Below are 9,673 nucleotides of genomic sequence, written 5' to 3'. Positions count from 1 at the left end.
TTTCTCATCTTTTCCTCTCTCTCTCTCCTCTGCCTCACCTATTTCAGCCATTAGCTCTGGGGCTGCCACCTTAGTAGTAGAAAACCTCTTCCCCTCTGGGTAGTAATTTTATATAATATATATATATATATATTATATATATATACAGTGCCTTGCGAAAGTATTCGGCCCCCTTGAACTTTGCGACCTTTTGCCACATTTCAGGCTTCAAACATAAAGATATAAAACTGTATTTTTCTGTGAAGTATCAACAACAAGTGGGACACAATCATGAAGTGGAACGACATTTATTGGATATTTCAAACTTTTTTAACAAATCAAAAACTGAAAAATTGGGCGTGCAAAATTATTCAGCCCCCTTAAGTTAATACTTTGTAGCGCCACCTTTTGCTGCGATTACAGCTGTAAGTCGCTTGGGGTATGTCTCTATCAGTTTTGCACATCGAGAGACTGAATTTTTTTCCCATTCCTCCTTGCAAAACAGCTCGAGCTCAGTGAGGTTGGATGGAGAGCATTTGTGAACAGCAGTTTTCAGTTCTTTCCACAGATTCTCGATTGGATTCAGGTCTGGACTTTGACTTGGCCATTCTAACACCTAGATATGTTTATTTTTGAACCATTCCATTGTAGATTTTGCTTTATGTTTTGGATCATTGTCTTGTTGGAAGACAAATCTCCATCCCAGTCTCAGGTCTTTTGCAGACTCCATCAGGTTTCCTTCCAGAATGGTCCTGTATTTGGCTCCATCCATCTTCCCATCAATTTTAACCATCTTCCCTGTCCCTGCTGAAGAAAAGCAGGCCCAAACCATGATGCTGCCACCACCATGTTTGACAGTGGGGATGGTGTGGTCAGGGTGATGAGCTGTGTTGCTTTTACACTAAACATAACGTTTTGCATTGTTGCCAAAAAATTCAATTTTGGTTTCATCTGACCAGAGCACCTTCTTCCACATGTTTGGTGTGTCTCCCAGGTGGCTTGTGGCAAACTTTAAACAACACTTTTTATGGATATCTTTAAGAAATGGCTTTCTTCTTGCCACTCTTCCATAAAGGCCAGATTTGTGCCATATACGACTGATTGTTGTCCTATGGACAGAGTCTCCCACCTCAGCTGTAGATCTCTGCAGTTCATCCAGAGTGATCATGGGCCTCTTGGCTGCATCTCTGATCAGTCTTCTCCTTGTATGAGCTGAAAGTTTAGAGGGACGGCCAGGTCTTGGTAGATTTGCAGTGGTCTGATACTCCTTCCATTTCAATATTATCGCTTGCACAGTGCTCCTTGGGATGTTTAAAGCTTGGGAAATCTTTTTGTATCCAAATCCGGCTTTAGACTTCTTCACAACAGTATCTCGGACCTGCCTGGTGTGTTCCTTGTTCTTCATGATGCTCTTTGCGCTTTTAACGGACCTCTGAGACTATCAATCACAGTGCAGGTGCATTTATACGGAGACTTGATTATACACAGGTAGATTGTATTTATCCTCATTAGTCATTTAGGTCAACATTGGATCATTCAGAGATCCTCACTGAACTTCTGGAGAGAGTTTGCTGCACTGAAAGTAAAGGGGCTGAATAATTTTGCACGCCCAATTTTTCAGTTTTTGATTTGTTAAAAAAGTTTGAAATATCCAATAAATGTCATTCCACTTCATGATTGTGTCCCACTTGTTGTTGATTCTTCACAAAAAAATACAGTTTTATATCTTTATGTTTGAAGCCTGAAATGTGGCAAAAGGTCGCAAAGTTCAAGGGGGCCGAATACTTTCTCAAGGCACTGTATATAGTTATATATTTATTAATTCTCATAGATTTGATGAGAAGTTGTCATGTTGGCATATTATGGGTCAATCTAATCTCTCCAGAGTCACATTACTGACATAATGTTGTGCATTAACGGAACATGAGTGGCATTTGCAACACATAACATATAAATCCTATGAGATGTCAAAACACATCCGGTTGCAGTAACTGTGACGTGAGACAGAGAGACAGAGAGATGTTTCCCCCGTTGTAGTGACTCGTCTGGCCCCTGTCTCCTCCTTAGTTAGCAGTGTTAAATGGCATTTCAGAACCAAAATGGACCGTGTCTATTCCCAGGGGGCTTGGCAGTTTTCCCTTCCAGAGATTCCTGCTGCCATCAGTTAGGGAAGAAAACACTGTTTCATAACTCAAACCACATCCAATGCCTCCACACAATTGGGTGTGGCTCCTGGTCTCACACACTGTCTAGCGCATGCATCCTATTCTCTGATGCAGAATAGGTCCCTTTCCTCTTCCTAGTAATTCTACTGGGAAGCGGGGAGCCAGTGACTAATATATTGATCTCCCGCTGACTTGAAAGCAATTTATGAGGGTGGGAGGTGGTGGTGGTGTGGGGCATTATTTACAGTGTTGTGGTAGCCTGGGCCTGAGGGTGGTGTACAGTATGTGTGTGTGTGTGTGTGTGTGTTGGCAGTGATTTAAAAAAAATGAAGATCACAAAGCTGTAGTGTGTATTTATATGTGTATGTAATTCCCTCCTTAAACACACACACACACACACACACACACACACACACACACACACACACACACACACACACACACACACACACACACACACACACACACACACACACACCTTTTGACGACTTGCCCTTTTCACCAGTCGTCCAGCAGTGTGTAAGTGACAGTGTTTGACGTCAGAGGGCTGTTGTTCTGATGACTGATCACTGAGTCCCCTCATCACCCAGGCAACCATGCACTCCCCAAGTGGACGAAAGCTGGAGGGGGTGAAATATGAAAGTGTGTGTGTTGTATAAAGTGTGTTTATGTTGTGTAAAGTGTGTGTTGTGTAAAGTGTGTGTGTTGTGTATAAAGTGTGTGTGTGTTGTATAAAGTGTGTGTGTTATGTATAAAGTGTGTGTGTGTGTGTGTGTGTTGGGTATAAAGTGTGTGTGTTGTATAAAGTATGTGTGTTGGTTATAAAGTGTGTGTGTGTTGGGTATAAAGTGTGTGTGTTGTGTAAAGTATGTGTGTTGTGTAAAGTGTGTGTGTGTTGGGTATAAAGTGTGTGTGTGTGTGTGTTGGGTATAAAGTGTGTGTGTTGTGTAAAGTATTTGTGTTGTGTAAAGTGTGTGTGTGTGTTGCTGTATAAAGTGTGTTTGTTGTGTAAAGCATGTTTGTGTTGTGTGTGTTTTTCCGCATTGTATAGGACGTCAGTGTGAGTAATCATTTTATTTAGAGACTACAGAGGGACCCACACACACTTAAACGTGCACATGAAGTAGGGCGTCATGCTCCATGTCAATACATGCGCGCGCGCGCACGCACACACTCACTCTAAGACCAGGTCAGTAACAGCGGTAGCTGCAGGTGTGTTGTGATGGCTGAGTGCTGTACTGTGCTATGTCAGATCCTCTCTGGAGAGTCTGCAGGTGCTGGAGGACACTCACTGACCTACTGCATGGTGTCCTTTAACAAACACTACTGTACTGTCGGTCAGGACAGTAGGCTGGCTAATGCTAGTCCTCAGCTTAATGGGAATAATGCTACTAGAAGATCCTGAGGTTGGCTACTGTTATAGTCTATGGCTAATGCTAATAATGCTAGCAGTGAAAGCCTTGCCATCTGAATTGGACTAGCTACATTGCTAGCTACATTAGGATACTCTAGCTACACTATAATAGCTACAGTACATTGCATGTTATTTTATCCAGTCATACAGTTGAGTTTAATTCTGACTCTGATACTTGCCCAAAGGTACAATAGCTGTATTTCATTATGTTAGCTACATAGCATAATATCCATTCCCACAGTAGGGTAGAAGTTAACTTGTGACACTAGCCCTTAGCTAGTTTTGCAAACTATACAAGTCACATTAGGATTTTAGGACAGTCACCAGTCAGTTCCCCCTCAGCGCTACTCACTGTTCTTTGGTCTGACTGTGTTAGTGGATTAGTGTAGCCCATCTCTCTAATTTGTGTTCCTAGGCCGTCATTGAAAATAAGAATTTGTTCTTAACTGACATGCCTAGTTAAATAAAGGTACAATTAAATTAAAATATTTCACGTTTCCTTTTCTCTTTCAACCTCACTTTTTCTTGTTCTCTCTCTTTCTCTCCCCCTCCCTATTCCTCTTTCTCTTTTTCTCTTTTCTTTCTCTCTCCATCTCTCTCTCTCTCTCTTCATTTCTCTGTAACAATACTTTCCTGGATCTCATTGCCAGCTAGCTAGTGTCCCTGTTGAACACTGGAGGAATCTTCTCTGTCCATCTCTGTCTGCAAACAAAGGCCGAATAGGGGAGGGGTGGCAGGGTTAGCGGTAAATAATAAAAAGGGAACATATATATAAAAATATATGGGGTATTGGAAATGATGCAGACAATTACATTGATAGAAGCAACAATCTTTCTGCAATATTAAAGCTGATCCACCGCTTAATAAACAAGAAAAAACTAAAACAGAATCCAACTCCCTTAAGAACTAATCTTAACACACACACACACACACACACACACACACACACACACACACACACACACACACACACACACACACACACACACACACACACACACACACACACACACACACACACTCCAATCATTACACATCCAACATAAATCCCTTAGATCCACTCAGGAGGAGGATGGGTCCGAGGCGGCTGTATTGAAAGGGACTCAGCGCTTTGGCAGAGCTGGCTACTTTTCCTAGACTGGGTTGCATGTGTGTGTGGGCCGAGTGTGTAGGCCGTGTGTGTGTGTGTGGATCTATTGAGCGAGTCCTGCACACGGGAGCTTACCACTGGAACCCAGAGCAGAGCAACAAGGGGTGGGTTCGTTGGGTTTACAGAGTCGTTGGGTTCGCTGGACTGCTAAGGGCTAGCTTTTCCCAAAACCCTGTCCTTGAACTGTGAGAAATCTGTCTGCGCTGCCTGGAAAATATGCAGCTAGGAAGAGGCATTTAAAACTGCATAACATGAATAGTTTTCATATACTACAGCACATAGCGATGCTAGACTTTAATCATATGTTCAGAGAAAAGGCTAACCATACACTGACTGAACTAAATAGGCCTTACTATGTTACTGGGTATATATTTACATTTGGTTGTTCTCTGGGTGTTTCTTGGTTGTTTTATGGGTTTTTCCCAAAGGACATAAGTTATTTATAACAATAGAAAATCAACATAAATGGGACAGTCAAGTATAAGAGTTGTTTTATCATTGTAGATGACTTAAAACTTTTTGACTAGGCTAAGGCTACAAACGCAGCACAGCTAAGCTTCATTCTTTATCATGAATGATAATGTGTTGTAACGAGAATCTCTTGAAGGTTTCACAGCCCTCCTGGCAGTTCATTCGGAATAATCTGACAAGAATTAAAGTGAACATTTCTGTCCTTTGATGACACGCTAATATTTTTCAATTTTTCAACTCGGGTACAAAAACAGCCATGGTTTGATAGTTTGTTGGAGACAGTTGAAGACCTGAGGGAACAGTAGTGCCTAAAACAATTACAAACTCTATGTCGACTGAAATGGCACCATATTCCCTATGCAGTGCACTACTTTTGACCGTGACCCGGCAAATGTAGTGCACTATATAGGGAAAAGAATGCCATTTTGGGTGGGCATCTTATTCTCTCTTATTTGTAAATGCTACAGTATAAAGCTTGCCATATAACACTAGTGTGCAAGCATCAGAAAGTTCCAGTCCCTTGTCCAGAGGCTAAGCATCCAGCTCCAGTATCTGTGTTGCATTAAGGCAGCTTATGGAGAGCTGGGTCAGCTGACGTGGGTTAGCTCAAGTGAGAAAGCACATGACTGCACAGCTCACATATGTACACATCATCTCAAATGAATGCAGGCTATTTGGTTTTCAGTCTTTCACATGTATTCCCTTAGGATAGCATATATCGTACTGAATATTGCATTGTAGCACCAGTCTGTCAGACATATATTCTAATGTGCCCCCCTCTCTCTCCACCCTCCCTTCTTTCTCTCTCTACAGATTCCACTGCCCACCCTGATGGCCAAAGAGACAGAAGATGTAGCCTAATGTGTGTGTGCATTTGTTGTGTGTGTTTATATGTGTGTGTGTTTGTACATGTTGCGTGGGTGCTCACTGGCTGACCCACATCTGTTGTGTGTGTTTATATGTGTGTATTTTTGTACATGTTGCGTGGGTGCTCACTGGCTGACCCACATCTGTTGTGTGTGTTTATATGTGTGTATTTTTGTACATGTTGCGTGGGTGCTCACTGGCTGACCCACATCTGTTGTGTGTGTCTATATGTGTGTATTTTTGTACATGTTGCGTGGGTGCTCACTGGCTGACCCACATCTGTTGTGTGTGTTTATATGTGTGTGTTTTTGTACATGTTGCGTGGGTGCTCACTGGCTGACCCACATCTGTTGTGTGTGTTTATATGTGTGTGTTTTTGTACATGTTGCGTGGGTGCTCACTGGCTGACCCACAGCAGTTCTTCACTGGCAAGCTTTATGTCCTTGTGTACCAACTAAAGCTGCCAGCTGAAGAACTGTTGTGGTTAGCTCTTTCCTGCATCCCACACAAAAGACCAACAGACGCCTTCGAGAAATATGTGTGTGTGTGTGTGTGTGTGTCCAGATGCCATGCATGGGATCAGTGAATTCTCCATCCAGATGATCCATATAGCAACCTGTCAATGGTAGCAGTGTACAGCATGTTTAGAGGTAAACACAGCATACATGAAGCCTATGGCTAAAACAGAATAGCTAGCTATCCAAGACATCTGTTATGATGCAATAGGTCTCAGTTAAGAACACATGAACCCACTGCACTCAAATGTAATGTTTTCATTAAGTAGGAAGTATGAAAAATGCTTACAAACTATGAAGTATGTTTACTAAGTATGAAGTTTGCTTACTAAATATGAAGTATGATCACAAAGTAGGAAGTACGCATACTTGAAGTATGCTTACTGAAGATTTTACTGTATGTGTGCTGTATTTTGCTCTATTTACAGTATGTTGTATTTAGCTTTATCTATGTTTACTCAACAGAGTTGTATCTATGCTTTCATGTACAATGTGAGATCTTTTGTACCAAACAATCAGCATCAACTGCCCCCACAAATGGCCTCTGTATTCTACTCAGGCATTAACAGAGACGACTGCACATTGATGCTACTCTCCATGCGGAGTCAGCCAACATTCCACACCCCAGCCAGGACCCGCCTGCTGCCCTTTTATGGGTTGAAGCTGCATGGTCGGGCATCATGGGTGCTGCATTGTATATCAGAAAAAAACATCTCTAGGTTAATTTTTTATGCTACTCAAAACCAAGAAAAAGTAGAAGGATAGGAAGGTAGATGGACCGGCTACTCAAAAGCTAGAAGTATGTAAGAACATAGGATGATTGATGTAGGGAAGGAGGAAAGAACGATACAGTATGATAGATTTGGGAAAGAAAGAAGGATAGGAGGATCGATGGAGGGAAGATTAGGAGGATAGATGGAGGGAAGGTTAGGAGGATAGATGGAGGGACGATCAAGAGGATAGATGGAGGGAAGGTCAATAGGATAGATGGAGGGAAGGTCAAGAGGATAGATTGAGGGAAGGTCAAGAGGATAGATTGAGGGAAGGTTAGGAGGATATATTGAGGGAAGGTCAAGAGGATAGATGGAGGGAAGGTTAGGAGGATAGATTGAGGGAAAGTTCGGAGGATAGATGGAGGGAAGGTCAAGAGGATAGATGGAGGGAAGGTCAATAGGATAGATGGAGGGAAGGTTAGGAGGATAGATTGAGGGAAGGATAGGAGGATAGATGGAGGGAAGGTTAGGAGGATAGATGGAGGGAAGGTTAGGAGGATAGATGGAGGGAAGGTCAAGAGGATAGATGGAGGGAAGGTCAATATGATAGATGGAGGGAAGGTCAATAGGATATATGGAGGGAAGGTTAGGAGGATAGATTGAGGGAAGGATAGGAGGATAGATGGAGGGAAGGTTAGGAGGATAGATGGAGGGAAGGTTAGGAGGATAGATGGAGGGAAGGTCAAGAGGATAGATGGAGGGAAGGTTAGGAGGATAGATGGAGGGAAGGTCAAGAGGATAGATGGAGGGAAGGTCAATAGGATAGATGGAGGGAAGGTTAGGAGGATAGATGGAGGGAAGGTCAATAGGATAGATGGAGGGAAGGTCAAGAGTATAGATTGAGGGAAGGTCAAGAGGATAGATTGAGGGAAGGTCAATAGGATAGATGGAGGGAAGGTTAGGAGGATATATTGAGGGAAGGTCAAGAGGATAGATGGAGGGAAGGATAGGAGGATAGATGGAGGGAATGTTAGGAGGATAGATGGAGGGAATGTTAGGAGGATAGATGGAGGGAAGGTTAGGAGGATAGATAGAGGGAAGGTCAAGAGGATAGATGGAGGGAAGGTCAATAGGATAGATGGAGGGAAGGTCAATAGGATATATGGAGGGAAGGTTAGGAGGATAGATTGAGGGAAGGATAGGAGGATAGATGGAGGGAAGGTTAGGAGGATAGATGGAGGGAAGGTTAGGAGGATAGATGGAGGGGAGGTCAAGTGGATAGATGGAGGGAAGGTTAGGAGGATAGATGGAGGGAAGGTCAAGTGGATAGATGGAGGGAAGGTTAGGAGGATAGATGGAGGGAAGGTCAAGAGGATAGATGGAGGGAAGGTTAGGAAGATAGATGGAGGGAAGGTCAAGAGGATAGATGGTGGGAAGTTTAGGAGGATAGAATGATGGATGAAAGGGAAAGAAGAGGGATGGAGAACAAGGCAAGGACAGACAACAAACAGCATGACAAAAACAGCCTCCTGACATGCTAGTAAAAGGAGAAGTGTGGCTTTGTTCCAGACTGTTGTGTGTGTGTGTGTGTGTGTTCTCTGGAGCAGAGCCCAGTGTTCTGACATGTGTTTCTGTTTATTAATGAGTCTGGAGGCACTGCCAATGAGTGATGAGTTTCCTTTCTCTCTCCCTCTGTTCTCCATTTCTCTGTCCTCTCTTTCTCTGTCTCTGTCTCTCTCTCTCTCTCTTTGACCTCTTTCTTTCTCTCTGTCACACACACCCACATGCACACACACACACATGCACACACAATCTTGTACAGCTAACCTTGTGGGGATACACATTCAAAGTTCTATTTTCCCTAATCCCTAACCCTAAATGAAACCCTAACCCTAAACTTAACCCAAAAACCGAACCTTAACTCTAACCCTAAAACTAACCTTAGCTCCTAACCGCAAGCCTTAACGTAATTCTAACCCTAACACTAATTCTAACCTTAATCATAAACCCCTTAGAAATAGCATTTGAACTTGTGGGGACTAACAAAATATCCACAGTTGGTCACATTTTTGTTGTTTACAATTCTTGTGGGGACTTCTGTTAAACACGTCCACACCCACACACACACTACATCCCAGCGCCTGACCCTCAGCACGCCATAAATCTGACTTCAAGGGCGGTGTCGGCGTTGGCGAGAACAGGATATGAGAGCGTGGCCCTCACAAAATCTTCCCCTCCAGATGAGAACAAAATGTAGAGAATGTTCCAGATGCCGCGGCCACTACAGTCTAGGAGCATGTGGAGCCAAGAGCTGGAAAATGAGCAGCCTTTCCTATCTTTTCCCCCTTCTTTCCATGCATTTCCATCTGTTGTCTAACTTATCCGTCAAGGTTTTTGGG

Source organism: Oncorhynchus masou, chromosome 9 (assembly GCF_036934945.1).
Source record: "Oncorhynchus masou masou isolate Uvic2021 chromosome 9, UVic_Omas_1.1, whole genome shotgun sequence".
NCBI classification, from domain to species: Eukaryota; Metazoa; Chordata; class Actinopteri; order Salmoniformes; family Salmonidae; genus Oncorhynchus; species Oncorhynchus masou.
Note: the sequence above shows the minus strand (reverse complement) of the source record.